This window comes from Schistocerca serialis, chromosome 3 (assembly GCF_023864345.2).
Source record: "Schistocerca serialis cubense isolate TAMUIC-IGC-003099 chromosome 3, iqSchSeri2.2, whole genome shotgun sequence".
NCBI classification, from domain to species: Eukaryota; Metazoa; Arthropoda; class Insecta; order Orthoptera; family Acrididae; genus Schistocerca; species Schistocerca serialis.
In genome coordinates, this window is record NC_064640.1 from 191,710,149 (window position 1) to 191,732,998 (window position 22,850).

Here is a 22,850-nt window from a genome sequence, read left to right on the forward strand (position 1 = left end):
TGTGATTTCTTATCTTACCTTGTATACAGAATGTAGATGGCGTTGCTCTACCCAATTTGTACGGTTGCGCTGACATTCCATCCCATTCGTTTGCATATCTAAGCACGCCAATTTAACGTTCGTTGCATGCCGTTTTCTAAGATGCTGCAGTTTTGATATGCAGCAGTTTATTAGCCCGAACTGGAAGGAAATCAGTGCGTACCTGATCACACTGTAATGAGTCCACTAACATAAATATTTCCCCAACCTTTAGTCCACTCCAGTGTGTGAGATGTGCAATAAGTTCTATCCCACAGATACTTTCGAATACAATTCAGACCACAGACTCGTAACCCCACCTCACAGGCCCAGTGCGTTCAGTTAATAATTCGGGCTTACAAGCAACTCTCTGTTCACTAATCGCTGCAGAAGATATAATCCGCCTCCTCATGAACACCCTTCAAAACTTTACACCTCCGGCATTCATCTCTTCAGTTCTTTCGCTGCCAACAGTAATTTTTATCATTTTCTTCACCTGGGGTACTACAGCCGTATATTTGTTGAAAGACATTGTGAATTTTCCACCTCGGCTGTTGCTTACACGGATTCACCTTACTGAAACGCACAGTTTCAGTGTTACACACTATTTTCAACTGCTGTGTGTGTCAATATGTAGTAATATTTTCCGATTCTGTAACAGAGGTCTTAGCAGTTCTGAAAGCGGACACATAAGGTGCAAGTGTCAAATTCCAGAAGAAAATATCTACTGAATGCAGTAACAGTCATCTTCGAAACTATTACCATGTTAACAGTCACTATATGTCCACGCTTTCGTTGTTCTGTCCGCTCTGGAAGCAGACACAGAGACAGCAAAGATACCATAACTTTCAACTTATGTTTTTGATCGTAATGTCTACGCTAAGCACACAGAAACAACGTCAAACTCTATCATCAGTATCTGCAGACTACAAAATTAATAACTATGGTATAAATTTTGTACCAAAACGGACATAATAATTACTATATTTTTGAAAGAAGATGTTCTGTTTACTTTCATTATTTTATGTATTCTAACTAAATTTGCACCCACGACTGAAGAGCGGAAACAACTGCTGCCAGCCCGACCTCAAAGGGGAAAGAAATTACAATAAATGGAGGGAGCTTTAAGAGCAGTAGTATCGCCTGATATGGAAAATATACGAATTAGCACAGTCTGTCTGTCTGCGATAAGTTTTTGTCTCACTGGGAGCATATAGTTAAAAGTAAGCGGAGACAGAACAGAACAATGACAACGTTTTCTTAGTTTCTATAATATTTTCCGGGTGTAGGTTGTAGTGATAGACTAATCTGTAGAGCAATCCAATGCCCAGTTTGGGTTTCGAAGTAACCATTTCCTTGAAACTTCCTGGCAGATCAAAACTGTGTGCCGGACAGAGACTCGAACTCGGGACCTTTGCATTTCGTGGGCACGTGCTTTAGCAACTGAGCTACCCAACAAATATCCTTTCGTCCAGGTGTGCTAGTTCTGAAAGTTTCACAGGAGAGCTTCTGTGAAGTTTGGAAATCAGGAGACGAGATACTGGTGGAAGTAAAGCTGTGAGGACGGGTTGTGAGTCGTGCTTGGGTAGCTCAGTGGTAGAGCACTACCCCGCGAAAGGCAAAGGTCCCGAGTACGAGTCTCGGCCCGGCACACAGTTTTAATCTGCCAGGAAGTTTCATATCAGCACACATTCCACTGCAGAGTGAAAATTTCATTCTGGGAACAATTTCCTTGTGGGTTGGTGAAGTCGACAATTGTGAAAACGAAATATTGGTTATGAGGCAGACAGACTAGTAGTAGACCTTGGTCTAAGTTAAGTTGAAAGGTGGCAGTTTCTTTGAGAGGTGGTAATGTCAAAATATTTAATGTAACGAGAAGAATTACCTTTTTCTTGTCATAGTGCGTATTTTACAAACTTTGTTATTATGAATCTGCTTCAGTCTCATGATGCTAAGTAAGGAAAGTACACAGGGTGTCCCAGGAGGAATGGTCAATATTGATGGATATTCTAGGAACGATCATTCGAAGCAAAAATGCATAATTTAGAGCTACGAGCACTGCTTCATCTTCGATGCTGTGAAACAAATCTCTTCCATTGACTGCTCCTTGCTATCCATATTTTGGTAGGAGGTAGTATGTAACAAAACAAGAAAAAATTTCAGTGGACATGGGCTCTAGAATGGATATCTTATGAGTTATGAGCACTTGTTCAGTGGAAGACATGTGTTTCAGCGTAGATGAAAATGTGCTCTTGGCTCTTAAGGTACACATTTCCGAGCCCATGTTTAATAGACCTGTTTTCTTCGAATGATCGTTGACTTTTTCTCTGGGGACACCCTGTATAAGCGGAGATGGGACGAATGGAGAGTAATTCTAGTGACGACGCGGGTCACAAATGGGGTAGATTCTTATGGACCAACACCTGGGAACGAGCATCTCAGAAACCGCGAGGCTGGTCTACTGTTCGCGCTCTACCGTCGTGGCAAACTACAGAAAGAGACTGAAGGACGGCGAAAGCACAAGCAGGGACAAAGTGTCGGAGGTCCACACCTCGTCACAGAACTTGGAGATCGGAGGTTTGTACACCCTATAAAACAGGAAGGGCTGCATCTGTGGCAGATCTGACGACAGGGCTCAGTGCTGGTGTAGGCACATTGTTGAGCACGGAGCTCCGCACCAGATGAGTCCTACGTGTTCCCATGTGGACCCAACAACATGGTCAGTTACAAATACGGTGGGAGCGGGATCATCGACATTGCACCGTGGATCAATGGAAACGTATCACCTGGTCGGATGAATAACACTTGTTACACCAAACCGACGATCGTTTCACGCCTAGGCTTTCGTGGGACCCATAGTAGTAATCGAAGGCACCATGACAGCTGTGGACAATGCCGACCAACCAAATCCCTTCACGCTTGATGTCTTTCCCGACAGCGATGGCATCTTCCGTCAGAATATGTCAGTGTCACAAGGCCAGAATCGTGCTATAACGGTTTGAGGAGCATGAAGCAGATTCACGTTGAAATTAGCCTGATCTGAACCCGATCGGTTATATATGCTACACCATCGGGTGCCAGTGCGTACCCACAAACTACCCGCCCGTTATTTACGGGAGTTGCGTGACCTGTGCGCAGAGAGCGGTGATGCACACCACCGAAAAACCTACAAGAACTTGTCGAGAACATGCTATGCAGAATCGTTGCTGCGTCGCGTAGTAAAGATGGACCAACACGCTTATCAATATCTGTCGGATGCAATTCTATCATTGGTTACGCCATTTTATGTTATCAGGCAGCTTAATACATTACGAACTGTTATTCTGTAATTCACATGTTTTGTTAAGAAATCATTTCTAGCGCGAGATATCGTAATTACGACGGCGTGGTGAAAAGTAATGTCTCAGAATTTTTTGTGTGAAAACTCTTAAAGCTTTTTAAATAAAACAAACTTTATTAACATTCTACATCTATATTCTTCACGCCTACGTAGTTATTTATCAATATAGTCACCCTGGCGACAAACACATTTCTTCCAAAGAGAGACCAGTTTCTTGATATAGTCACTGTAGAATGTTTGACATTTTTGACGGAGCCATACCCTCACCTCTACTTACGCCGCTTTATCACTATCAGAGTGAAGTCCTCGAAGTTGTTCTTTAAGTTTTGGAAAGAGACGAAAGTCGGATGGAGCAAATTCGAGATTGCATGGAGGATGACTGAAGAGAGTGACCCAAGCCGTCGCATTGTTGCAGATGTCGCAGTGCTATCTGGCATTTTCATGCTGAAGGAGAGGGTGCTGCATGTGTGGACGAATTCTTCGAATTAGTGCTCTCTGTTTTCGGTCATGTCCTCAAACACAGGCATAGTTCAGTCTCTCACCGCCAGGTTTTAAGCTACAGTTCAGTGACCTCTAGCGGCAGAGGGTTGCAACTTGCGTCAGCAAAGCAGGAAAGACGGCAGAGTAATGTGCGTGACATGCAAATACTTTAACCGATATTGATAATAGAACAAAAAATTTGGAGGCACTACTTTTCACCACGTCCTCATATTATGATTTCAAATAACTAACACGCTTCTAGCTTGTAATTTAGCAACATGCACTCTACATTAAAAGAGAAAAAAAAAAGACGCATCACGAAGCAGTTATCTGAATGGAACGGAGATCGGTAGATGTTATGTACATGTATACACAAACAAATAATTACAATTTGAGAGAAATTGGATGATTTATTCAAGAGAAAGAGCTTCACAAATTGAGCAAGTCAATAGCGCGTTGGCCCACTTCTGGTCCTTCTGCAAGCACTTATTCTCCATGGCATCGATTGATAGAGTTGTCGGATGTCCTCCTGAGGGATATAATGCCAAATTCTGTACAATTGGCGCGATACAACGTGAAAATCGCGAGCTGGTTGGAGGGCCCTGTCCATAAGGATCCAAATGTTCTCGATTGGGGAGAGATGCGGCGACCTTGCTTGCCAACGTATAGTTTGGTAAGCACGAAGACAAACTATAGATACTTTCGCCGTGTGCGGGCGGGCATTATCTAGCTGAATTATAAGCCCGGGATGGCCTGCCATAAAGCGCAACGAAATGGGGTGTAGAACAACGTCGACGAACCGCTGTACTGGGAGGGTGCCGCGGATGACTACCAAAGGAGACCTGCTGGGAAATGAAATGCCACGCCAGACCATCACTCTTGGTTGTCGGGCCATATGGCGACCGGCAGTCACGTTGGTAAGCAACCTCTGTCCAGCGCGTCTCCAGACACGCCTTCGGCCTGTAATCCCATTGACTGGAGTAGAGTTGACTTCACTGATGAGTCACGTTTCGAAATGAGCCCCGTTGACCAGCGAGACGTACTGGAGGCGCCCCGGACAGCGATCACCTTCTGATGACTTTAAGAGACGGTAAAGTATAGCATCATTTGCAAAAATGTAAGAGAGATCCTCATAATGTCTCCTAAGTCGTTTATATAGATCAGGAATAACAGAGGGGCTATTACACTTCGCCGCGCGGGATTAGCCGAGCGGTCTAGGGCGCTGCATTCATGGACTGTGCGACTGGTCCCGGCGGAGGTTCGAGTCCTCCCTCGGGCATGGGTGTGTGTGTTTGTCCTTAGGATCATTTAGGTTAAGTAGTGTGTAAGCTTATGGACTGATGACCTTAGCAGTTAAGTCCCATAAGATTTCACACACATTTATATTACACTTACTTTGGGAACCCCAGGTATCAAAAAAATGGTTCAAATGGCTCTGAACACTATGGGACTTAACTTCTGAGGTCATCAGTCCCCTAGAACTTAGCACTACTTAAACCTAACTAACCTAAGGACATCACACACACCCATGCCCGAGGCAGGATTCGAACCTGCGACCGTAGCGCCCAGATATCAATCCTGTTTTACTCGATGACTTTGCATCGATTACTGCGTACTGCGACCACGTACTGGAAATCACGAGTCCGGTCCCACAAATGAGACCAATATATAGCCGAAATTTGCACCTGTGCTACTTCCCCATCTTTAGGTACGGATCTTTCGTCGAGCGAACGGTTGTGTACGATTGCTAAGCATGGAGCTATTGTATCATCATACTCGGAAAAGAACCTAATTGTTATATAACCTGGACCGGAAGACTTGCCTTTAATAAGTTACTTAAGCTGCTTCCCTACGCAGAGGAAAAATTATTTCTGAGTTACTCATGTTGGGCCGGCCGCATTGGCCGAGCGGTTCTAGGCGCTTCAGTCTGGAACCGCGCGACCGCTACAGCCGCAGGTTCGGATCCTGCCGCGGGGACGGATGTGTGTGATGTCCTTAGGTTAGTTGCCCGCATCTCGTGGTCGTGCGGTAGCGTTCTCGCTTCCCACGCCCGGGTTCCCGGGTTCGATTCCCGGCGGGGTCAGGGATTTTCTCTGCCTCGTGATGGCTGGGTGTTGTGTGCTGTCCTTAGGTTAGTTAGGTTTAAGTAGTTCTAAGTTCTAGCGGACTTATGACCACAGCAGTTGAGTCCTGTAGTGCTCAGAGCCATTTGAGCCAACCTTAGGTTAGTTAGGTTTAAGTAGTTCTAAGTTCTAGGGGACTGATGACCTCAGATGTTAAGTTCAAATGGTTCAAATGGCTCTGAGCACTATGGGACTTAACATCTATGGTCATCAGTCCCCTAGAACTTAGAACTACTTAAACCTAACTAACCTAAGGACATCACACAACACCCAGTCATCACGAGGTAGATGTTAAGTCCCATACTGCTTAGAGTCATTTGAACCATTTACTCGTGTTGGCAGCTGTCCTTGATTCGAATTCTGGAATATTTACTTTATCTTCTTCGGTGAAGGAAGTAACTCCGCTTTAGTGGTACTTTTGCAATTCCAGGGAACCATCACGAATCGCGGTGACCTGTGTGTCATAACTGTATTGGAATAAAAGGAATCATTTCTATTCCTCTCACTGCGTATTTCTTTAAGTTACCTTCTGTACTATATCTAGCTACCTCACTTGGGCTTGACACATAATGCGGAAGTTACTTTCGTCCTTAAGAATACTTTGGTAGTGTAATATAGTGCTGGGTTTTTGAAGCTGTATTAATGACTGTTTGTAAAAGAAGGAAACTTTTATTAATGCACTATGGATTTTAACGACAGAAACGGCAACCGGTAAATACAGTCTGCAGTTGCTTTAGCGGCAGGCCATACGTAAAAACGGGAACTGGTGCATAAATTACAAACATACACTAAACGTAATTTGTGTTCCGCCTCTAATGACTGGACGTCAAACTCAAATCTTCCTTCCTTCCTTCCTTCCTTGCTTGCTTCCGTTTTCCGATTTTTCAGAAGAACGGTGTTCAAATCCCCGTGTAGCCATCGAGATTCATATTATTATCAATTACGCGAATGTCGGAATGGTTCTTTTCAAAAAGGACAAGGCGATTAATTTCCAATCTGAATTTCCGCTTCGTCTCTTATGACCTCTCGGTCGACTGCACGCTAAATCTGAATCTTCCTTCCTCGTTTCTTTCGATCATGAGTGTGTGTTTCCCTAAAGACGAGCGCGTAGTATGAAATGCAGATGGAACGAAACAATGTAGGTGACTTGTGTGGCAGCGCCAACCGCACCGCATCGTCCGATAACGGCGCGTAGATAACGGCCTAACGTCCTGGCCAGCCTCACTTACATCCCCGAAACGTGAGTCCATCTTGAGTGCCGCCGGTGGCCAGAGAGAAGGCCAAACGATCCGTGGCGCACGTCTCAATGGAACGAAAATCCCACACGAAAGATGAACGTCTCTCCTAAGGTATGTGACACTGAACTGATATGCTGTGCACCTATTCTGAGAACAAATATCAATTTCATTTATTTCGAATAATGTTTCACCCTTGAGTCTCGGATACCTAGTTCTGAAACGTGTCAAACATAATGGACAAAGTTTTCCACCTCAGATCAGTAAGGATGTCATATTGTCATTTGTAGGTCCTCATTAAAGCTTAAGTAGGTGTAGTGATGTGTCGGGAGCAGAAACCACAACACTTGGCTCCATCGATTTACGCCACTAACAGGGATCATCAACAGTGCGCATTTGCTTATACTGTAGCATTTACTTTCTCATTAATAATTTCATATTTTTAACAAAGTGCGTTAAATAAGGTAAAATCCTACATAAACATCCATCTATGGTACAAAAAGGAAGCGAATATACACGAATACTATTCGGCCCAAGGAACCACTTATTTTGCGAGTTCGGATGAAATTCTTTTGCTTAATTATGAAGGCTGTACAGGTGCAGACTTTTAGGCTTTAAAAGGAATCAGTATGACGAATTAAAGTCAAGTCGACAATGAGGTCATTAGCTCATACTGGACGAATATAAGGAAGTACAACAGCTACGCTCTTTCCTAAAGAAACATCCTCATTTTCGTCTTCATTGATTTAGGTAATCCTCAGAAAATCCAAACCTTGATGTCTGGATGGGAATTTGAACCTTTCTCATTCTGAATACGATTGAAGCGTCTCACCCACTGCACAGCCTTGCTGGGTCTAGGTTTTAGAGTGTCCTTATGGGACGTCCATTAATTACATGGGATGTTTTCTTTAAAATTTGGAAGCCTCCTCTCCATTTGGTGAGAATTGATGGGACCCCTCACCACCTTCTCACAGAAGACCCTGTGACCTGCTAAAAACACGTAAAAATGAAAATTTTTTATATGTTTCAAACATTGATCAAAACAATTTAATAAACCCATGTTTATTTATAAAGTGTATTAAAAAGTGTTTTTAACACGTGATTAAAACAATGTGTTAGACACGCCAATACTGAGTAGTGTTCGGACAGACAGGGATAGATAGACAAAAAGGCTCCCAAAACTAGTATTTTGACGGATACCTAAAAAATTGACCCTTTATTGGTATACTACATACATTATACGTTATTCGACCTTTCCTTACTTTGCAGATGAAAGACAACATTGTCTGTATCTTCCTTTGAGCCGTATGATTGAGTAGCTTTCCAGTCTCTTCATTTATATAATCACTAAGAGAATTCTTGTCGAGGAACTTCAGCCCAGCTTTCTTCTACAAACGATTAATTTCTTGCTCGCACGTGTGTTTCGACTTGTCGGCATTCCGCTTAACAGACGCATTGTAAATGTTTTGATACAAATTCAGGTTGAACACAATAAAGTCGACTTTATATACGTCGCAGACTATCACGATAGATTCTCCGGCTGACACGCAGTGATTTTGACCAATACGACAGAGAACTTCCCGAATGAAATCCAATGTTTCTGCAGCAATTCTTTCAAATCGGGGAATACCGGGCACCCACATGTGTAAAGCATTCAGTTCTGCTCAAAGAGGTCATAAAGAATCGTGGGCAGTTTAATAGCGATCATGATGTCATTAAAAGGAACTATAGTTCCGAAAGTTAATAAATCTGTTAAGAAGACTAGGACAGTGTTTCTGCTAGAAAGAGCAGGTAAGCAGTAGTTAGCACCTCACTTAGCCAACACTCATTTCCAATAAGGTGGACGTAGAGAAATTATGGGCAAAGTTTAACCACATCGTAAATCGTGGTCTTGAAAATTATATACCTAGTAAATGGATTAAGGACGTCAAAGACTCACCATGGTTTAATAACGAAATTCGGAAAATGGTGAGGAAGCAGAGGCTCTTGCACTCTCCGTTCAAAAGAGAACGCGCAAATGACGACAAGCAAAGTTTAGTAGGTATTCACGTGTCTGTGAAAAGATACAACTACCACCGTCATACATTAGCAAGAGACCTGGCAGAGCACCCGAGATATTTCTGGACCTATGTAAAATCGCTAAGTGGGTCTAAAGCTTCCGTTGTTGACCAGTCTGGTGTGGCAGTTGAAGGTAGCAAAAAGAAAGCCAAGGTTTTAAAATTCACTTTCAAGAAATCGTTCATGCAGGATAATCGTCCAAACGCACCGTCGTTTGACCATCGAACAGACTCTCGTACGGACGACATAGTAATAAGCATCACTGGCGTAGGGTGACAACTGAAAGAGTTGAAGACAAATAAGTCACCAGGTCCGGATGGAATCTCAATTCGTTTTTCAGAGAATACACTACAGCCTTGGCCCCTTACCCAGCCTGCATTTATTGCTCACTCTCGTCCAGCGCAAAGTCCCAAGCGACTCGAAAAAAGCGCACGTGACTGCAGTATATAACAAGACTAACAGAACGGACCCGTAAAATTACAGACCAATATCCGTGTCTTCTGTCTGCTGTAGAATCCTTGAACATATTCTCAGTTCGAATACAATAAACTTTCTTGAGACTGAAAAGCTTATGTCCACGAATCAGCATGGTTTTAGAAAGCAGTCACCTTGACATTTTCTCACATGATATACCGCGAACTATGGATGAAGGGCAACAGGCAGATTCGATATTTATAGATTTCCGGAAAGCATATGACGCGGTGCCCCATTGGAGGCTGTTAACGAAGGTACGAGCATATGGAATAAGCTCACAGATATGTGAGTGGCTCGAAGACTTCTTAAAAAATAGAACTCAGTATGCTGTCCTCGACGGCGAGTGTTCATCAGAGACAAGGGTTTCGTCAGCAGTGCCCCAGCGAAGTGAGATAAGGACCGTTGTTTGTTCTCTATATACAGTACGTAAATGATTTGGCGGACAGGGTGGGAAGCAATCTGCTGTTGTGTGCTGATGATGCCATGGTGTACGGTAATGTGTCGAAGTTGAGTGACTGTAGGAAGATACAAGACGACTTAGACAAAATTTCCAGTTGGTGTGATGAATGGCAGCTAGCCCTAAATGTGGAAAAAGGTAAGTTAATGCGGATGAGTAGGAAGATCAAACCTGTAATGTTCGGATACAGTATTACTAGTGTCCTGCTTGACATTGTCAAGTCGATTAAATATTTGGGCGTAACGTTGCATACCGATATTAGATGGAACGAGCATGTCAGGATTGTGGTTCTAGGCGCTTCAGTCTCGACCGCTACGGTCGCAGGTTCGAATCCTGCCTCGGGCATGGATGTGTGTGGTGTCCTTAGGTTAGTTAGGTTTAAATAGTTCTAAGTTCTAGGGGACTGATGACACACATCCACGTCCGAGGCAGGATTCGAACCTGCGACCGTAGCAGCAACGCGGTTCCGGACTGAGGCGCCTAGAAACCACTCGGCCACAGCGGCCGGCTGAATCTGACTGCAGAAACATTCTACTGCCTCCAACTACAATGCACCTAAGGACCACGAAGATAAGATACGAGAAATTAGGGCTGATCAGGAGGCATATAAGCAGCAGTTTTCCCTCGCTCTATTTGCTTTTCAAGACAGTTGAAAAAAAATCTGTTGCTTTAACCTTAAAGGAAACGACTCAGCTCCTGTATAACTGTGTGCTTGACTTGTGGCAGGCTCCTTGAGCTGCGTCGTATCAATGTTTTGACACTGCTGGTTCCCCCACAAAGCAGGCACTGTCTGAAGAACCGTCGCTCTGCATTCATAACACGCAACAGCAGTGATCACATGCCTGGCAGCAGGCGAGAAGTTACACGAGTTACTGCATGAGAAGACATAAGTGTGAATGCGAAGTAGCTCTTTCACTGGTGTTCATAGAGTTATGGAAGCTTTCGATTTTTTACATGTTAATACAGACCGCCAGATGGAACAGTGGAAAATTAGCAATAAGCAAGGTTTTTTGCACGTACTGAAAGCTGAGCGAAAGTTCCTCTTGATAATGTTTTTTCTATAGTTATTGTATTTCAGTCGTAGCCTTTTTTTGTGTTTGTATACAAAGAGCTTTGGAGTCATCGTCGTCATTGGCGGCGGCACCAGCAGTCGCCATTTGACATTCACTGCTGGATAAAGGCCTCGACTAACAATGGGGAGGCCACGACGTTTGGAACGCGGATTTACTTCAAACATCGCACACTCGTAGTACTCCATGAGGACAACAGAATGTGCAAGCAGTAGCGCGTACTTCCAAAGCATTATTGAGAAACTCGCAAGATAATTTCGGTCGTCAAATGTATAACTGTGCGTGGCCATTTTTACCATGAAGCGGTGGCAGCCGAGTGGTTAGTGTTCAAGCTACGTAACCGCTGGATTGAGTCCCGTTCGTCAGTTTTTTTTATTTCTAACACTGACACTTTCTTTACTATTTACATTACAATTGATATAATGGGAAAAATACGTGTAATCGGATGGACTTTTATTAAATTTGCAATGTCATTTGGTAGTCTACAAATTTTTACCATCACAAATAATATAATTTTCGTAACTATCGACTAGTAAACGACCAAATGCATAAAGTGATAATGAAAATGTATGCACGTCCGTGATTTGAGAAATCCCTTATACCTGGAAGGAGCCCGAAACTACTTGTTACCTCCAAGTTTTGACCGGTACAGACGGCTTTCGAAAGATGTACAATTAGTCGTCGCTGTCGACATTACGAGTACAAGTTGCAGGATGGTATTTTTCGTAAAAACATGGAAAACATAAAATTAAACGGCACCAGCTGCATTGAATAAATGCTATGTTTCCGCATACGCAAGGTCTTTTGATGTTTTCCGTGGAAAAACAAACCTTGTTAACAATTTCAGAAACCTCTCTTTCAGCCTATAATCTGCAAGCAAACCATGAATAACGCAGCATTTCCTTAAATATCGGCGCTGATAATTGGTCATGCAGTATCGAGTGTATTTTAATAGCGTCTTCACGAGAAGCAATTTGTCGTTCTCTTTCGATTAAATACGAACAATTTTGAAGACACGGACAAGCATGCATTTTCAGTATCATTTTATGAGTTTGGTCGTTTAATAGTCGATAGTTACGAATATTATATTATTTGTGATAGTAAAAATTTGTAGACTGCCAAATATCATTGTAAATTTAATAAAAGTCCATCCGAATACACGTATTTTTCCCATTATATCAATTGTAATATAAATAGTAAAGAAAATGACTGTGTTAGAAATAAAAAAGACTGACGAACGGGACTCGACCCAGCGATCCAGCGGCTTGAACGCTAACCACTCGTCTGCCACTGCTTCATGGTAAAAATGGCTACGCATAGCCATACATTTGACGACCGAAATTACCTTGCTATTTTCTCAATAACGCATGAGAAGTACGCGCTACTGGTTACACATTTTGTTGTCCTCATGGAGTACTATGAGTGTACGAAGTCTGCAGTAAATCCGCGTTCCAAACGTCGTGGCCTCCCATTGTAAGTTTTTCTATGAATTATGTTCTTCAGCTACACTCATCCACGTTTCCTAATGTCATCTACCCATATTACGTTGAGACGTCTCCTCGGCCTCTTCTTATCTTTAGGAATCCTACAAAGAACTTCCGTTTTCCATCTGCTACCCATTCGCTATCCGTCTGGTCCGCCTGGCTACATTTGTTCTTTCTACTGTCTTTGCTAGCAATTTTTAAGACGCATCTCTGTCTTGTCATCCGAGCAATCGCCAGTTTCTGAATGGAGTTTGCATTAAAAGTCTATGTCTCTCTGCATGATTTCGAAATTGGTAATGCGCGTTGATTGTAAATCTTCTGTTACTAACACACTAGAAGTTTAGTATTGAAAACTGCTTACTTTACAAAACGCACTCCACATGAGCTTTGCCTCATTTGTTTGTTTTACTGTCCATCCTTAAGTAACTTCATCGTCTGCGGGACATTAGAGTATCGTTTCAGAAACATACGAATAATATGGAATGACCGAATGACGCTGCAAAGACCACAATAAAAAAACTGTTTACGACATCCATCTAGATAAGTCAACACATGTGCAAATTTTACGTTATGCGATTGCCCTGAAACATTCATATCAATAAAGCAGACATGCTGTCTGTCTAGAGTTGCAACATTTGTTGGACAGTTATAGCTGATTGTTTATTTCTAGGTTTTAATATTGGCGGCAACAGGTTTCAGCCGTTATCACTCATCTTCAGATGTTTTCAGGTTAGTTACACCGCAACGCGTCAATTTCATCACCTTGTACTGCCGTTTCTGTATTTCTAATGTTGAGGAAATGGGGCTTGCAAAATAATTTTGCTTTAAAAACACAGGAACACTAGGCACACTGGATAGGTGATAGGTAATTGCCGCGCAGAGCTCAAAATAAGTATACAATGTAATGATTTAAGTTCAGGTCAGAACATATGGAGTTTCTTAGAATCAAGAATCAGATGCTGTCATAGTACAGACGAAAGCAACCTGCCGGCCGCTGGTGGCCGAGCGTTTCTAGGCGCTACAGTCTGGAACCGCGCGACCGCTACGGTCGCAGGTTCGAATCCTGCCTCGGATATGGATGTGTGTGTTGTCCTTAGGTTAGTTAGGTTTAAGTAGTTCTAAGTTCTAGGGGACTTACGACCTCAGCAGTTGAGTCCCATAGTGCTCAGAGCCATTTTTTGAAAGCAACCTGATGTAAGCACCTCAGGCGGCGAAAGGCAAAGTACTGGCGACGATGGCACGAATTCGTCAACAAGGAAAGGAGGAAGATTGGGATTTACTGTCCCGTCCGCATTGAGGTCATTAGAGACGGAGCACACGTTCGGCGTGTTTGTAGGATAGGGAAGGAAATCGACCGCGCCCTTCCAAGCAAACTCGCCAAATGGATGACTGATCGTCAAGGCGCTGCGCTGATAACTGCAACGAAGTTTGTAACTATATTATTACATTGAATGGAACTGTTATGAGTTTGCTTACTGACTTCATATTTGTACGATTAAGAAGCGATTCTTCCTCTTGGAACATACAGCGATATCTGAACAGACAATTTTATTTTACGGTTCAGCTCCACATTTCGGAGTTTTATACTCCAATGATCGGGCGAATTATATAATGTCTCAAGAGATGTTGATACTTGTGCAAGGACTAGTGAAGAGTGTTAATGCATTTCACAACATCGTATAAAAAACGAAAATAAGTCTTTTAGGATTTAGCATCCCATCGGCGACGTCGGGTTGAGAAGGAAATCCACTAGGTTCTCGCGATGGTAATCACGAAAACCCAAAGCATGATGGTCGGAATGGGATATGAACAGCAGACCTCTAGAATACGAGCAGTGTGTACTGATATTATCGAATTTCTGCACTACTGCATTCGCGTATGGAACGAGGGGGAAATTACTGTTCATGATCCCTGGGCGAGATGTATGATGGTGGCCACAGAACAGTGGCAGTCTCTCTCGAATCCCAGTTAATTAAATTTGTCCACCAGAGATTCCGACAATAAAGTCGTATTTCTTCCTAAGATGGCCATTTACATTAAGGAAGCACATGTGTTACACTTTCGTACGGATTACACTGTCCATTTACGATCCTAGCACAAAGTTTGTAGATTAGTTATTCTCTATATACATAACTGGTCTGACGGACAGGGTAAGCAGCAATTTACGGCTGTGGTACGGTAAGGTGTCGTCGTTGAGTGGCTGTAGGATGACACAAGATGACTTAGAAAGAATTTTTAGTTGATGTGATGACTGGCAGCATACTACAAATGTAGAAAAATGTAAGTTAATGAGGATGAGAAGGACAACCAATCCTGGAACGTTCGAATACAGATTTATTAGGGTGTTGCTTGACACAGTCACGCCGGCCGCGGTGGTCTCGCGGTTCTAGGCGCGCAGTCCGGAACCGCGCGACTGCTACGGTCGCAGGTTCGAATCCTGCCTCGGGCATGGATGTGTGTGATGTCCTTAGGTTAGTTAGGATTAAGTAGTTCTAAGTTCTAGGGGACTGATGACCACAGCTGTTAAATCCCATAGTGCTCAGAGCCATTTGAACCGTTTGACACAGTCACATAGATTTAATACACTACTGGCCATTAAAATTGCTACACCACGAAGATGACGTGCTACAGACGCGAAATTAAACCGACAGGAAGAAGGTGCTGTGATATGCAAACGATTAACTTTTCAGAGCATTCACACAAGGGTGGCGCCGGTGACGACACCTACAACATGCTGACATGAGGAAAGTTTCCAACCGATTTCTCATACACAAACAGCAGTTGACCGGCGTTGCCTGGTGAAACGTTGTTGTGATGCCTCGTGTAAGGAGGAGAAATGCGTAACATCACGTTTCAGACTTTGATAAAGGTCGGATTGTAGCCAATCGCGATTGCGGTTTATCGTATGGCGACATTGCTGCTCGCGTTGGTCGAGATCCAATGACTGTTAGCAGAATATGGAATCGGTGGGTTCAGGAGGGTAATACGGAACGCCGTGCTGTATCCCAACGGCCTCGTATCACTAGCAGTCGAGATGACAGGCATCTTATCCACATGGCTGTAACGGATCGTGGAGCCACGTCTCGATCCCTGAGTCAACAGATGTGGACGTTTGCAAGACAACAACCATCTGCACGAACAGTTCGACGACGTTTGCAGTAGCAAGGACTATAAGCTCGGAGACCATGGCTGCGGTTACCCTGGACGCTGCATCACAGACAGGAGCGCCTGCGATGGTGTACTCAACGACGAACCTGGGTACACGAATGGCAAAACGTCATTTTTTCGGATGAATCCAGGTTCTGTTTACAGCATCATGATGGTCGCATCCGTGTTTGGCGACATCGCGGTGAACGCACATTGGAAGCGTGTATTCGTCATCTTCATACTGGCGTATCACCCGACGTGATGGTACGAGGTGCCATTGGTTACACGTCTCGGTCATCTCTTGTTCGCATTGACGGCACTTTGAACAGTGGACGTTACATTTCAGATGTGTAACGACCCGTGGCTCTACCCTTCATTCGATCCCTGCGAAACCCTACATTTCAGCAGGATAATGCACGACCGCATGTTGCAGGTCCTGTATGGGCCTTTCTAAATACAGAAAATGTTCGACTGCTGCCCTGGCCAGCACATTCTCCAGATCTCTCACCAATTGAAAACGTCTGGTCAGTGGTGGCCGAGCAACTGGCTCGTCACAATACGCCAGTCACTACTGTTGATGAACTGTGGTACACGCCATCCAAGCTCTGTTTGACTCAATGCCCATGCGTATCAAGGCCGTTATTACGGCCAGAGGTGGTTGTTCTGAGTACTGATTTCTCAGGATCTATGCACCCAAATTGCGTGAAAATGTAAACACTTGTCAGTTCTAGTATAATATATTTGTCCAATGAATACCCGTTTATCATCTGCATTTCTTCTTGGTGTAGCAATTTTAATGGCCAGTGGTGTATCTACGCGTACCGTTGCAAAGCTATTTGAAATGGAATGAGTGCGTCCCGTTGGTACTAGGTAATGTGAATGCTCTACATTGTTTCATTGAGAGAATTTTGGGAAAGTGTAGATCATCCATAAAAGAGATAACGTATATAATGCTATTCTGACCAGTTCTCGAGTATTGTTCGTGCGTTTGTGATCCCCACCAGAACGGATTAAGGAAGACATCGAAGCAATTCAATGGCGTGCTGCTATATTTTATCGCGTTAAGTGCGATGAGTATACAAGTATTACGGGGATGCTTCGTGAACTCAAAACGGAATCCCTGGAAGGTAGACGACGTTTCCTTGGCGAGGCGCTATTGTAGAAATTCGGAGAACCGGCATTTGACGCCAACTGCAGAACGAGTCTACTGCTGCCAGCGTACATTTCGCGTAAGGATCACGAATATAAGATGCTTGAAATTAGGACTCATTTTTCTCTCTCTCTATTTGCGAGTGGAACAGGAAAGAAAATAACCAGCAGTGGTACATGGTACCCACCGCCATGGACCGTACGGTGGCTTGCGGAGTATGTGTGTAGATGTGGATGTAGATCAGTTCTACGTACCTTCATAAGAACGACGGAGAACGCCTCTTCCAGAAGGTTACGTGGGCTTTCCAAACGTGCGTGCGTGTTTGCATCATTGGGTTTAGGGCCCTTATTAACTGAAGGTCCGGTGGACTTTACCTAATGCTTTGTGTGTAAGATAGGGGGTGCGAAGTGAGGGGTTTACCTACATGTGTATGAGTCTTTGTAAGTATGTAGGTCGTTGTGTTTAGTGTGATATTTGGTGTGGGGTTTTATGCTCCGAAATGACGAGTGGTTATGTTCCTTTGATGTTTGTAATTTACATGAAGAGGATCCGTACCTAATGATGAGGTGAGATGAAATGGTGAGTTTTCTGTTCTATCGTAAAATGATTGCGTTCTGTTGTGGCGGGCCCGCATCTCGTGGTCGTGCGGTAGCGTTCTCGCTTCCCACGCCCGGGTTCCCGGGTTCGATTCCCGGCGGGGTCAGGAATTTTCTCTGCCTCGTGATGGCTGGGTGTTGTGTGCTGTCCTTAGGTTAGTTCGGTTTAAGTAGTTCTAAGTTCTAGGGGACTTATGACCACAGCAGTTGAGTCCCATAGTGCTCAGAGCCATTTTTTTTGTTGTGGCGGTTGTGACACCCTTTTGTAGGTGCCGCAGGTACCGTGAGACTTACGACCACCCAGGTTTGCACCGTTGGATTTAAGAATACTGCCTTCGCTTCCCCCCCCCCCCCTCTCCTCTTGTGCTGATTTACGCTAGTCGTTAACCAGAGGCAGTTGTGTTGTCATCGTCAATGCCCTCGCCGACAGCCGTAGTTTCCGTATAGTTTTGTAGGCCTAAGTTACTTAAGTTCTAAACACAGTGAGTAATGAAAATAATTACAACAACGAAAGGGAATCCCCGTCACTCAGTAATGATCATCGCTACCGAGTGCACAAAAATGTGGTAAGTATACAGGCTAGAGCCGGCCGCTGTGGCCGAGCGGTTCTAGGAGCTTCAATCCGAAACCGCGCTGCTGCTACGGTCGCAGGTTCGAATCCTGCCTCGGGCATGGATGTGTGTGATGTCCTTAGGTTAGTTCAAAAAATGGTTCAAATGGCTCTGAGCACTATGGGACTTAACATCTGAGGTCATCAGTCCCATAGAACTTAGAACTACATCTACATCTACATGATTACTCTGCAATTCACATCTAAGTGCTTGGTAAAGGGTTCATCGAACCACAATCATACTATCTCTCTACCATTCCACTCCCGAACAGCGCGCGGGAAAAACAAACACCTAAACCTTTCTGTTCGAGCTCTGATTTCTCTTATTTTATTTTGACGATCATTCCTACATATGTAGGTTGGGCTCAACAAAATATTTTCGCATTCGGAAGAGAAAGCTGGTGACTTAAATTTCGTAAATAGATCTCGCCGCGACGAAAAACATCTTTGCTTTAATGACTTCCTCCCAACTCGCGTATCATATCTGCCACACTCTCTCCCCTATTACGTGATAATACAAAACGAGCTGCCCTTTTTTGCACCCTTTCGATGTCATCCGTCAATCCCACCTGGTAAGGATCCCACACCACGCACCAATATTCTAACAGAGGACGAACGAGTGTAGTGTAAGCTATCTCTTTAGTGGACTTGTTGCATCTTCTAAGTGTCCTGCCAATGAAACGCAAACTTTGGCTCGCCTTCCCCACAATATTATCCATGTGGTCTTTTCAACTGAAGTTGTTCGTAATTTTAACACCCAGGTACTTAGTTGAATTGACAGCCTTGAGAATTGTACTATTTATCGAGTAATCGAATTCCAACGGATTTCTTTTGGATCTCATGTGGATCACCTCACACTTTTCGTTATTTAGCGTCAACTGCCACCTGCCACACCATACAGCAATCTTTTCTAAATCGCTTTGCAACTGATACTGGTCTTCGGATGACCTTACTAGACGGTAAATTACAGCTTCATCTGCGAACAACCTAAGAGAACTGCTCAGATTGTCACCCAGCTCATTTATATAGATCAGGAACAGCAGAGGTCCCAGGACGGTTCCCTGGGGAACACCTGATATCACTTCAGTTTTACTCGATGATTTGCCGTCTATTACTACGAACTGCGACCATCCTGACAGGAAATCACGAATCCAGTCGCACAACTGAGACGATACCCCATAGGCCCGCAGCTTGATTAGAAGTCGCTTGTGAGGAACGGTGTAAAAAGCTTTACTGAAATCTAGAAATACGGAATCAACCTGAGATCCCCTGTCGATAGCGGCCATTACTTCGTGCGAATAAAGAGTTAGCTGCGTTGCACAAGAACGATGTTTTCTGAAACCATGCTGATTACGTATCACTAGTTTGTTCCCTTCGAGGTGATTCATAATGTTTGAATACAGTATATGCTCCAAAACCCTACTACAAACCGACGTCAACGATATAGGTCTGTAGTTCGATGGATTACTCCTACTACCCTTCTTATACCTAACTAACCCAAGGACATCACGCACATCCATACCCGAGGCAGGATTCGAACCTGTGACCGTAGCAGTCGCGCGGTTCCGGACTGAAGCGCCTAGAACCTTAGGTTAGTTAGGTTAAAGTAGTTCTAAGTCTAGGGGACTGATGACCTCAGATGTTAAGTCCCGTAGTGATTAGTGCCATTTAAACCATACGAACTAGATGTTCGTGAATTCCGTACGGAGTAAGTGATGAGGCCGTTTTTTAAACGGCAAATGGGAGAATCATGTCTGAACAACAACATTCTTGCCCACCTCACAAAGCAGATGTGCATATTAGGAAACCAATGCATAACTGCAGGAAAAGATTTCACGAAGAAAAGACAGTGTCTCTTTCCCAAATTTTTAAAGAGGAGTTTCAAGTGTTACAAGATGAAGGCTTAGATTTCATCGCAGATATTCCGAATTACGAGAACTCCAAAACTGCATTGTGTAAGGCAAGAAGGGAACATATTGGGACGACCCAGAACCCTGACACCACTTCGGAGATTCAACTGAGTGAAAAATTTTTGAAATTAACTGAAGGTAATGGTTTCTTGAAAACTGATGATCGGTTGTCCCAGACAGAAGAATCCTAGTGTTCGGTTGTAAAGAAGTAGAGAAAATCCTAAATTAAAACGGCATTTTTCTTGTGGGTGGGACATTTGACAGTCGTTCGAAACAGTTCAAAGAACTATACAAGACGCACGATCCAGACAAAACTCAAATTACGTAGAAAAGACTTTTTTATAGATTGAAAAATAAGGTTCCTGGGAGATGACCGAAAACGACAGTGCTATAAATTGAAATGCCTACGATTACAGCTAGAAAACAATATTACCCGCAGCATTCCTTTCCAGTTGCAATTTTCACTTCCAATGACTGTGGACGAAAATAAAAGAACTGGAATTAACGAAATAATACAGGAATAGAGGTCCGATGTTTTTGCCGCATTTGAGTTGCAGTGCACGTATTCGACTAAACAGTTTTGATGAAGCGTGGATGGTAATAATGGTGCAAATGCCCAGTGAAAAAAGGTCATGGAATTCGCATGCCGTATGGTCTATCAATGAATGAACAATTCTAGTAAACAAATTGAATTGTGGAACGTTGTCAACCAGTGCTACAGGACCACGAATGCTGTCGCAGGATGGAACATGCAATTAAAGTCCTCAATAAAACAAAAACATCCGTACGTCTACTTCTTGATAAATAACCTGAAGTAGGAAGCAGTAAATGCTATATTTAAAATTAAAAAAGTTTCCATTAGTCTGCGTCTTCATAAACGACGAAGAAGATACTGTACATATATCTTGCCGAAGGGTTAAAAGATGTTATAAGAACATACACTGAAGCGCCAAAGAAACTGGTATAGGCATGCGTATTCAAATACAGAGATATGTGAACAGGCAGACTACGGCGTTGCTGTCGGCAACGTCTATATAAGACAAGTGTCTGGCGCAGTTGTTAGATCGGATACCGCTGCTACAATGGCAAGTTGTCAAGATTTAAGGGAGTTTGAACGCGGTGTTATAGTAGGCGCACGAGCGATAGGACACAGCATCTCCGAGGTAGCGCTGCATTGGGGATTTTCTCGTACGACCATTTCACGAGTGTACCGTGAATATCAGGAATCCGGTAAAACATCAACTCTCCGACATCGCTGCAGCCGGAAAAATATCCTACAAGAATGGGACGTACGACGACTGAGGAGAATCGTTCAACGTGACAGAAGTGCAACCCTTCCGCAAATTGCCGCAGATTTCAACGCTGGGCCATCCCTTCCGCAAATTGCCGCAGATTTCAACGCTGGGCCATCAACAAGTGTCAGTGTGTGAACCATTCAACGAAACATCATCGATATGGGCTTTCCGAGACAAAGGCTCACTCGTGTACCCTTAATGACTGCTTCACGCCTCGCCTGGGCCTGTCAACACCGACATTGCACCGTTGATTACTGAAAACATGTTGCCTGGTTGGACGAGTCTTGTTTCAACTTGTATCGTGCAGGTGGTCGTGTACGGGTATGGAGACAATCTCATAAATCCATGGACCCTGCAGGGTACTGTTCAAGCAGGTGGAGGCTCTGTAATGGTGTGGGTCGTGTGCGGTTTGAGTGATATGATACCCCTGATACGTCTATATACGACTCTGCTAGATGACACGTACGTAAGCATCCTGTCTGATCACCGGCATCCATTCTGTCCATTGTTCAATCCGTCGGACTTCTGCAATTCCAGCAGGAAATTCGACACCTCACACGTGCCGAAATGCTACACAGTGCCTCCAGGAACACTCTTCTGTTTATACACTTCCGCTGGCTACCAGACTCCCCAGACGTGAACGTTATTGAGCATATCTGGGATGCCTTGCAACGTGCTGTTCAGAAGAGATCTCCACACCCTCGTATTCTTACGGATTTATGGGCAGCCCTGCAGGATTCATGGTGTCGGTTCCCTCCAGTACTGCTTCAAACATAAGTCGAGTCCATGCCACGTCGTGTTTTGGCACTTCTGATTTCTCGCTGGAGTCCTACACGATATAAGGCAGGTATACCTCTTTCTCTAGCTCTTCAGTGTATAACGACTCGGGGGATTTAAGATTATGTTTAAAATCTCTGGCTTTCTTACAAAAAAATAAGTGAGAAATTAAAATTCATAAAATAAGGTAAGAAGTTTAGTCATATGCTACAGTAATGTTGCACAAAGAAAAGGTAAAAATAAAATACAAAAAACACATAACAATAAGAAATTTAAAAAAAATTGATCATACCTACGCATAATGTGCATAGCCAGTCCTCAGTCTAGATAAAACGTGAAGGGATTTTCTCGTTATGCCCGCATCTCGTGGTCGTGCGGTAGCGTTCTCGCTTCCCACGCCCGGGTTCCCGGGTTCGATTCCCGGCGGGGTCAGGGATTTTCTCTGCCTCGTGATGGCTGGGTGTTGTGTGCTGTCCTTAGGTTAGTTAGGTTTAAGTAGTTCTCAGTTCTAGGGGACTGATGACCATAGATGTTGAGTCCCATAGTGCTCAGAGCCATTTGAACCTTTTTTTTTTTTTTTGTTCTCGTTACAAAACAGTCACCAGATCCTTCTCCACTGTTGCGGC

The 22,850-nt window shown here is 43.8% G+C and overlaps 1 protein-coding gene across 3 annotated transcripts in view; it reads right to left on the reverse strand.

Moving 5' to 3' along the window:
- The window catches only part of LOC126469899 (sulfate transporter-like), a 483,509-nt gene that overhangs the window by 224,324 nt on the left and 236,335 nt on the right, over positions 1–22,850 (reverse strand). The gene's annotated exons all lie outside the window — the stretch shown is intronic.